Source organism: Betta splendens, chromosome 3 (assembly GCF_900634795.4).
Source record: "Betta splendens chromosome 3, fBetSpl5.4, whole genome shotgun sequence".
NCBI classification, from domain to species: Eukaryota; Metazoa; Chordata; class Actinopteri; order Anabantiformes; family Osphronemidae; genus Betta; species Betta splendens.
Window position 1 is genome coordinate 9,045,912 of NC_040883.2, and position 9,451 is coordinate 9,055,362.

The 9,451-nt window shown below is 38.4% G+C and overlaps 1 long non-coding RNA gene across 2 annotated transcripts in view; it reads right to left on the minus strand.

The window, feature by feature from the left end:
• LOC114852715 (uncharacterized) overlaps window positions 1-8,922 on the minus strand; it is a 35,859-nt gene extending 26,937 nt beyond the window's left edge. The window contains exons 1-2 of one of the 2 annotated variants that reach the window (XR_003785433.3): window positions 8,674-8,922; window positions 7,273-7,333 (exon numbers count right to left, since the gene is read on the minus strand). This is a non-coding gene — a long non-coding RNA (uncharacterized LOC114852715). Of the gene's footprint in view, window positions 1-7,272; window positions 7,340-8,673 lie in introns of both variants that reach the window. The other variant, XR_003785434.3, reaches the window with a different exon arrangement.
• Window positions 8,923-9,451: the final 529 nt, after the last annotated feature.

The following is a 9,451-nucleotide window of genomic DNA, read 5'->3' on the forward strand; positions in this document are numbered from 1 at the left end:
TTATGGTCTAAATCATTTATCACCTCTTGTAGCTCTTAACCCATTGAATGGCAGCTGTGACCAGGCAAACATGACATAAACATGACTTTTGCTTGACACTGGACTGGAAGTTAATAAGACTTGGACTTTACTTCACTTTACTTAAAACTAGACTTTAATCTTAACACAGGACTTGACATTACATAAAATTCAGGACTTTAACCTAACTTTAACGCAGGAACTGGCTCACATGGCTTTGCACAGTGCACGTGCACAGAGCTAAGAGCACCAAGGGCACCAAGGCTACGCGAAGCAAAGTCCTGGAAAAAGATAGATATTCACTTATTTACGTGTTCACTGGGTCGACTGACCAAGTCATTTTTCAGTCTCTCTTTTTTTTCCACGAGGCCTTACTTTGGTAATTCATGTACACCTTAATTCAGTGGTGTTTAATCCTGCTCCTCAAAGGTCACTGTCCTGCTCAGAGACAACTTCAAACTCTTCCTATACACACTGCTGATCACCCAGATGTGTGTGTTCAGCCAGTCAAATTGTGACTTGTGATGGTTGAAAAACCACCAGGAAAGTTGACCTCAACAATTGGACAATCCTGCCACATTAGTTATACAGTTATACACTGACACACTTGTTTTTAAGTTTAACTTTTTAGACTCTAGACAGACAGACCATCGATTTAATTTTTATGTCTGAAATTTATAAGAACAATAATTTATTTATTTTTGAAGAGGTTTGAGGTGTTGCATGGATAAAGCTTTTTGAAAAGGTTTATTAAAGCATATTTTGAAAAACATTTGGAAGCTCAGTTATTGCAAATTATAAATTGAAGTCCCAATTTGAAAACACAACTGTGTAATTTAGTGATTTTCATAACTTTAAGTTATGAAATAACACGTTTTCCAAACAATAAAATTCTATGCAGCCATGTTAGCTAGCAATCAATGAATTAAATGCTTATGCAAAAGTAGTGTAAGCAGAACATACTGTATTTAATAATATTAAAAGTATAATAATCATGTGTAAATATCTATATTCTGAAAAAAATGCAAATAAACTAGTTAATTATTTTTATTATTAAGTATTTTACTTGTGTGCTACACAATGACATTAAAACACTGTCAATCTACAGTTAAATGATAGCAACTGTGCTGCCGATACTTTTCTTCTTTCAGCAGTTTAAAGTTTAGGACTGGGTAGGAGTCCTCAACAACTCTTGAATATAACCTGACAGGAACCCTGTGTTTGTCTTAACACAATGTGACAATCCGACCACACACTTGCTTCTGTCTCAGGTCTTGCTTCAGCGGTTTTAAATTTCACCTTGATGCAGCCACAATTCTCCTCATACAAAAGATGGATGTTTTTGTTTGCAAGGCATCTAAAGGTTGATCCAAAGATGACAGGTTTTCCTGCTGTGCCTTTACAGTAAACATGGCTTAAAAGTCTGATGTGTCTGATTTGATGAGTTGCATTTCCTGCTCATGAAGGCAACAACTTATTTAATGTTTTAAAATATGTCTTGCAGCTTGAACAGTATTTATTTTGTTTTCCCACATCATGCGTGCTGCTGCTGTAATCCACTTAATTAATAAAACTGGGTTAATTAAACTTTGATCTGAACAGTGCAGTGACAGCTTAAATGCACGGTGCTTTCTGTGAGTTCAAATGCATGTATTTTGCAGTAGACCAGAGAGAGAAGTTTCAGTTTTAGTCCCAAAACTCCTGCAACTTTGCGTGTCTCTGATAAAATCCCTTACGCCCGAGTTCCAACTGCGCATCAAACCGTTACACTCAGCCAGCAGCTGTTTTTGGATCAAAAGGAGATTCCTATGTCACCAAAAAGCTTAATTTTTATCTTTATTCGTGCTGAGGTTAAATGGATACCTTTTATTCATTTACAGTTTATATGAAGATAATATCCCAGAAATATGTGGTTTGCAGTTTATATGTAATAGTTTTATGAACAAAGAAAAAAAAATGAATCCAGTTTTGGGTTTAGGATACACATCTTATATACAGACATCTGCATAGTATTTCTTCCAGAGTGATGCAGTTTAAAAAATACAGAAATGCAATTTAAGTGAATTTGTTTGACCCTAAATACAGAAGATTTAAAGGAGAGGACACATCTTAGAGATTGTTACTTACAAAATGGTCTATCTATCTGGTCTATATGGTCTATATGTACAGTATGTACAGTATAAGGCAGCATGAACCAGGAGTATGTACTGTAGTATATACACATTATCTACAGTATACATAGTACGTAGTAACTGATTAATTGTTTAACATTACATATGTTATATACCTATATACTGTATACACAAGAATTGTGTGTACAGTTACTGTATGGCAGTGCTGCTACTATATATCGATTGACAATAGATACACAATGGATGTGCTGTGATCAACAGTGAATAGTGACTGAATGGTGATCAGTTTGTTTGTGTGTGTGGGTGTGTGGGGGGGGGGCATTGAGACTATGCATGGGAACAAAAAAACATATTTCTCTATCTTTCTGTGAAGGCCTGTTTGAGAGTTAAGATGTGATTTTAGGGCTGACATAAATAGATGTATCTACAGTGTGTGTGTGTGTGTGTGTGTGTGTGTGTGTGTGTGTGTGTGTGTGTGTGTGTGTGTGTGTGTGTGTGTGTGTGTGTGTCTGCACGTGCGCACTATTGTGCTGGCCTTTTTAAACACAGTAATAAATTAAAAGTAACCCACGGAGGATGTAAACAGATGATTAACAGCGCCGAGCCCCTAATGGACACCCACTGTATTTTCATTTTGTACTTTACAAATGCTGTTCCACCTCGGTGTCATTAATGGAAGCGCAAGTGGGTGGTTAGTGTTTCACATCGTCGCTGCTTGTGTGTAAATTACTTCGAGTCGTATAAACAGACTTCACGCTGAGGTGACAAAACTACCAGTAGGTGAACAGGATATGACAGACAGATCCCCGATCCCCCTTCATCAGAATATTCTACACTCACTGTATGCTTTGAATAACTAATCGTAGTCAAATGAAACACTGTCACACATATTTTGGTTCTTTGCTAATATTTACCATGCTACAGTACAAGCTCCCATATTATTATTCTGATTATCACTGCCCTCTTTCCTAACAATGGGACAGCTCTGACAACTGCGAATAAATTATGTCATTTATAGACATATTAAGCTCGCCTGGTTTAATAAAAGAGAAAATCAGGTTGTCAAATAAATTAACTTGTCAGCCATGAAAAGAGGCCACAGGTAAGTTCACCCAGTAATAAATCAAGACAGAGTGAACAAAGCTGATTATCATGACAGGATTACACAAATTTGGCTCAACAATTTTTTTTTTCACAGTCACATGTTTAGTTGTTTTTAGAGGTCAAACTTTTGGATGTGAGCTTTAGTTTAAACTAAGTGAAAACCTATTTTAGATATTTCATGTTCATTGTTTCTATGAACAACCTCTTGTTCAGGAAGAGGGCAAAGGAAGGTGAAGTTGGATGCTCATTTCACTATGGGTTCTACTAACAGGTCGAAGCCACAACATTAGCTGGACTGTTCATCCCTCACGTAACCCTCTATCTCGTAGAGGACTTTTGTTGTTTTGCTTCTTACTGGAAAGAACCAGTGAGTATGGGAAAGTAAATCCTTTATAGTCTTATGGTTGTTAGGAAAGTTATTGCTATGCTTTCAAATAAAATACAGTGTGTGACTAGGTCTTCATGTAATTTTATTTAATATTATTATGTGGACATATCAGAACAATGTCAAACCTATGACTCCCGGTGGTCATTTACTAATTCATACAAACACTGAATAAATAAAAATGTGTTTTTTTTCCCTTTTGTTGGGTTCTCACAAAAGTAGTGTTGTTTTCAATTACACAGCTCATTGCATTATATTAAAAAAAGAGTTGTACTACTGTATGTGTGAACATGCTGTGAATCTGTTTGCCTGCAGTGCTTTGGGCAGTACTGCATGTTTAGCTGATACTCCACCACAGCATCCAGCTTCACCTACAGGCCAGTTAGTTGCAGCGCTGATGTAGATGCCACGATGCAACAAGCCGGCAGTAACGTAATGTGAATGTGCTTTTTGGTAAACATGCACTACAAACGTTTAAATAATGAATGTGTCCCTAATCAAACTCCTTATCACCGCCTGTCCTCGGTGAGTCACCTCGCTCTGAGCTCCCAGCTAAACAGAAAGCAGAAAATACATTTATTAAATTTAGCCCCCAGTCACTGTGTAGCATGTATTTAAAATAAACATATAGTTTAGTATTTTATGAGACATTTTTTAGACCTGTCAGATTGATTAAAGTCCTGTGCTTTTTTAATAAAGTTCTGTATCAAACAGGTGTTTCACAGATAAAACATGAGTTGTGATAAGAATATAAAACAAATTGTTAGCACGTGCAAATGAAAGGACCTAACATATTTGTGATAACTACGACTGGCGTTGGATGGATGGATGGATGGATGGATGGATGGATGGATGGATGGATGGATGGATGGATGGATGGATGGATGGATGGATGGATGGATGGTTAATCACTAGGTTGATCACACTTATCAGTCTCCTGTCCTGGGTTTTGTGGCATAAGCACTCTCCCATCAAAGACTTCCACAACTACAGTATGTGACCCAAATCCCTCTGGATTGGCACTTGTCATAATTACTGCTCCTCAGTATTTTTGTACTGTTACGTGGCTGCAGGGTGTGTTTGGACACAGACGAAATAAGACTGAAGAGCATTCAGTCCTCCTTTTATATTTTCCAGATTTCTGAGAACCAGACAGAAAATAGGTCAAACTGAGAAACACCTCGTTATAATGTTCTAACGAGGTCCAGCAAGTGTCCAGCCTACCGCCTTTTCAGGCGACGTTACATCTGATTTTGCTCTCTGCCAGTTCATTTGCTTCAGTTAGATGCCGACTACCACAACGTGGCAGATAAACAAGCTAAGCATAGAAAATGTTGTCAGTGGTACAGATGAAAACCAAAGTCTATTCTTACTATCACAGTTACAAGAAAAGAAGGTGTAATAGATACATTTCATTAAAATATATAAAGCCTTAATTATCACAGGCAATGCGGACACCTCAGGTCTTTTCCTTGGAACAGCAATGGTACTTGACACTGATCTTGTCTCATCAGCTAATTTCAGTCTGTGTATAAAGTAATCGTTTTTATTATGTTCATGTCCATGACAAAAATGGGACCATGCTCATTTAATAGTGCAACTTCAAAATACCTAATTATATCTAAGATAATACGCTGTTTGGGTTAAAAGTGAACTGCACTTTTTAAACTTTAACTTTTAAAATTCTAAAATAACATAAGATTAACTAAAAAAAATTATATTACTAATAACATAATACAACTGGCAGTTCTTTTTTCCACACTAGTTTGGATCAACCTCGTCCATAAACACTAGGTGTAACAGGCCAGTACATTATCAAAGTAGTTACAGAGCGGCACATTATTAGTGGTTGTCACTGTGACCTCACACCTGGACACAGCAAAGCAATGAAATGCAGGCTCATCACACATGGTTCCTTTTTTAGGACAGGCTAAATTTTCCACTTTCTGAACCCACAAGCCCAACTCTGTCAACAATACCGAGTTATTTTAAAATGCATCATAAATATGGGCCCATATCTCGCTACAAAAAAAACAGTCTTAATCTCTGAGTGCCTTTTTTGGCGAATGTCTGGGCATCTCTAACATATTGCTTGCTGCTTACTTGTTGCTCCCAGACATGTGTAAGTTACATGGACAAATGACCACTGCCTGTTAAATTCAATTTAAATCTAAATGGCTATAAAATTGAAGTTAATTGTTTGTAATGAATTATTTTATAGCTGGCTAAGAAAGGCATTCCTTTTTGTCCCCTCACCTGCTCTTCTTAAACAAACTGCACTTGAATGACAGAAAACTTTAAGTCAGTGGAAGCGCAGCACTATTTGTTGTGTTTAAGTACTGAGTGACCCTTCACTGAGCGCTACAGTGACTCAGTGGGAGGCTTGTGACAGTTCTTTGAACTATTGCGAAAGATTGGCGGTGCGGCTGCAGAGGGATTTTGGCAATCTGTCAGCCTGTCGGCAGTAAACTCTTGGCAACTGTGGTGTGATAGCCATCAACGTCTTTGCTAAGTCTTTCCCAGGATTGGGCCGACTGCTGCTTAACTGCAGTCGCCGTGCTGTTGACGGGCTGGGAAGTGAGTAATGCATTCTGACACATATGCCAAGGGGCAACCATAACAAGAGGAGTCAAACACAAGCGCTTAGACATTATGTTTTTGAGTGTTTGTGTGCTTAACAAAGGGGAGAGGGAGCTAATTGAAGCTGAAGTGAATAATGAATGAAAAGTCTAAACTGAGTCATACGTTATGATTAATTTAGTTTAATCTCAGCTATTAGATTTGAGAGAAAAACACGTTGGGTTTGCATGTGGTTGCCCGTCATTATTTTAGCAACCGCAAAAACAAGAGGCTCAAAACTTTCTTTCATCTCACATATTTCAAAATGTATGTCTAAATAAAACACAGTTGAAAGGTTGGGGTGCTTTGATTTGCAAACAAAGTTGAAGCATTCCAAATATTACAGTACTTTGTAGTAGTAAAAAGAAACAAATAATTAAAAATAATCACTTGTCATAGGATTCACATTTGTGGAACCTCCCTATTTTACCTGGTTGAAAAATATATATATATACACTGTATAATAAAACCTAATATAAATATCATGTATAATAACTAATTTGTAAATGACATGCTTTTAAAACTCTGAGTAGTATTAATACTAATAATGTTACAGAGACCATCCGGTCTGATTCCCAGCAGTAATAAATCACTGTGGATTATCATTAATATGCCACATCTGTAAAGGGATTATGTTTGGAATTAGTGCTGCAGCTCATTTTTTTCTTAGTCGTGATAGAAATATTTGAACCAAAGTTATTAAGGATGCTATTCATCACCATTGGTGTCACAGTTTGCTTTAACTGATCTGTGGTCTCCTGGAGAGTGGTAGATTTGAAAATTATTACACATACATGACATGGGCACATCTTTGTAGTAATGAAGTAATTGGAAAAAGTAATTGGAGTAATTGGAAACAAAACCTAATGTGCAAGTCGAACATATTTATGATGAATTAATTTTGGAGAGCCGCTTAAAGTTAAAATGAAAACAACAAACAGCTGACTGCAGCTGTAATGTGCTGCCGCTGCAGTTTGCCTCTGCTACACAGACCTGTTGATGTACTACACTTACCCTTTCTCACTCCCCTCTCTCATCATGAGGCCCTCGTTGGCTCTTTCCTGGCAGACGCCTCCTGCAGCTCAATGAAACCGACACAGATTGAGAGACAGTAGTCAATATGTTAGGAGGTGGGGGACGCGGGACATGAACATCTTAATAGGACGCCAAAAGACTGTTAGCGCAGACAGAGCTGGTTTGAAGCAAAAAAGGAACTGGAGGAAGTGAAGCTTCTGTCTAAGGAAGCAAAAGGGTCAATCTCTGCAAAACAGTTTTAAATAATTGTCTTCAAACACTCTAATGGCTGCATATATGAAGCACTTTTATCCTTAGAGCCCCTGATTCACCCACTCACACACTCTGAACCTGTTAATAGAATAGATTTCACTTTACCGCATCTATTAAGTCCTAACATTTGCAAACACGTTAAAATTAAAGTTTGGATACAAATTACATTTAAAAATATCTTTGAGCATATTGTGGCTTTTTAAAATCATCACAATCATAAGGATTTTACACATTTTGACGGGTTAGAAAAAACATTTGTCACACGCAAATACAGGCTGGAGCGAGTACTTCTGGCTTCACACTCCAGGAAGGCTCCTACTCCTCAACTCCTCTGTGCACCAGGCCTGCTCAACGTAGAGCTCAGGCCAGAGAAGCAACACCGGACAGGAGAGGAGAACCCGGATGCACGACGACGAAGAAATGTAATTGTAACACTGAACATGTAACATGACTGGAAACGTCCACACAGAACGCACGGAACTAAGGCAGGAGTGTAAACTAAACACTAGACTGGGAGCTTAATACACAAACAAGGCCAAACCAGAAACATCTGATTCAGTGCTACGGAGGTAAATATACAGGAATACATCTGTAAATACACAATAAACTGAAAAAAGACGAGTTGCGACAGATGACAATAACAAAACACAGCACAGAGCACACTACTGTACATTATAACTACAGTCACTTGTCTGAAAATTGCTTCCGCTTTTAAAGCCTTTTAATTTCATAGCAGACTTATGATTCTCAGACTTTATGTGATGCGTGGTCTGAACATCATCCACTGGAAAGTAGATGGTGCCGACTCTGCTCATTTTACTAGATTCAAAAATAAACCAAACATAAAAATCCCCAAAACCATCACATCCTTAAACTTAGTTTAGGTTTGCATCTGATTTTGGATCAGTGTAGTTTGTCCTTTCCACTCCGAGGGCCCGCGGCGGGTCATCAGAACCACCGAGCAGTCACAAAGCACTACACCGAGCTCGACAAAACAGCTTCCGTTTGTCATGTTGCATATCACCTGAAAGCTTAGACACAAACTATTCCCAGCAACAACAATCACAGCGCAGTCACCAAAACCTCAAAACCCAATAACCATAAATCCAGAAACTTTCCATCACTTACTTTTGACGACTTTCTAGACCCCATACATCGACATTCACGTTGTGTTTGGTGTCACTCCGTTCGTTACGGTCCAGCGAATATAATCCAGTAAAGCGTTTTAGTCCAAAACACACGGTACATCCACAATGTTCTGAAAACTGCAAGTGTTCTGCTCCAACTCCTGAGCGATTTTTTTTTCTCCTCTTCTATGAGCCATAACTCGCTACAGAGGAAACCGAAACTAATACGGAAAATTCAAGATGGACGTCATGTCCGTTACGCTTCGTTTGAGCCCGAGAAAGCCGGAAAAGGCCGAAGTATGAGGTTGCGTCAGCTAGCAGGGGCCAGTCAGGGTCATCCCCCTGAGAACCCCCCCCCCCCCCCCCCCCCCCCCCCCCCCCCCCCCAGGCTCGTGAAATTAACCCCATAAGTGCCGTATGAAAACAGAGTGTAAAATGAAAACGGAGAACATTGTCCTATTACATATTGTCCCAAATTGTCAGATATAATCTTATAGGTTACAGTGAACGCTAATATAGTATTATAGGGCCGTTCTTTATTTGAGCCCTGTCTGGCGTCTGTAGGCTAAAGCAGGCCAGAGTTGTGGGTCACAGGGCACAGGCGGATTTGAAGGGGGCAAAATGAAATATCAAAAATGTATAAAAAATAGGTTACATATATTGGTTTTTAATGCTATTTGATTTATTTCTTGATATATAAATACACAGGGCTTCATTCTTTGGATCCCTTTTGTGATTTATTTTTTTCAGCATACACCTGGAAGGTATTTGCTTGTATT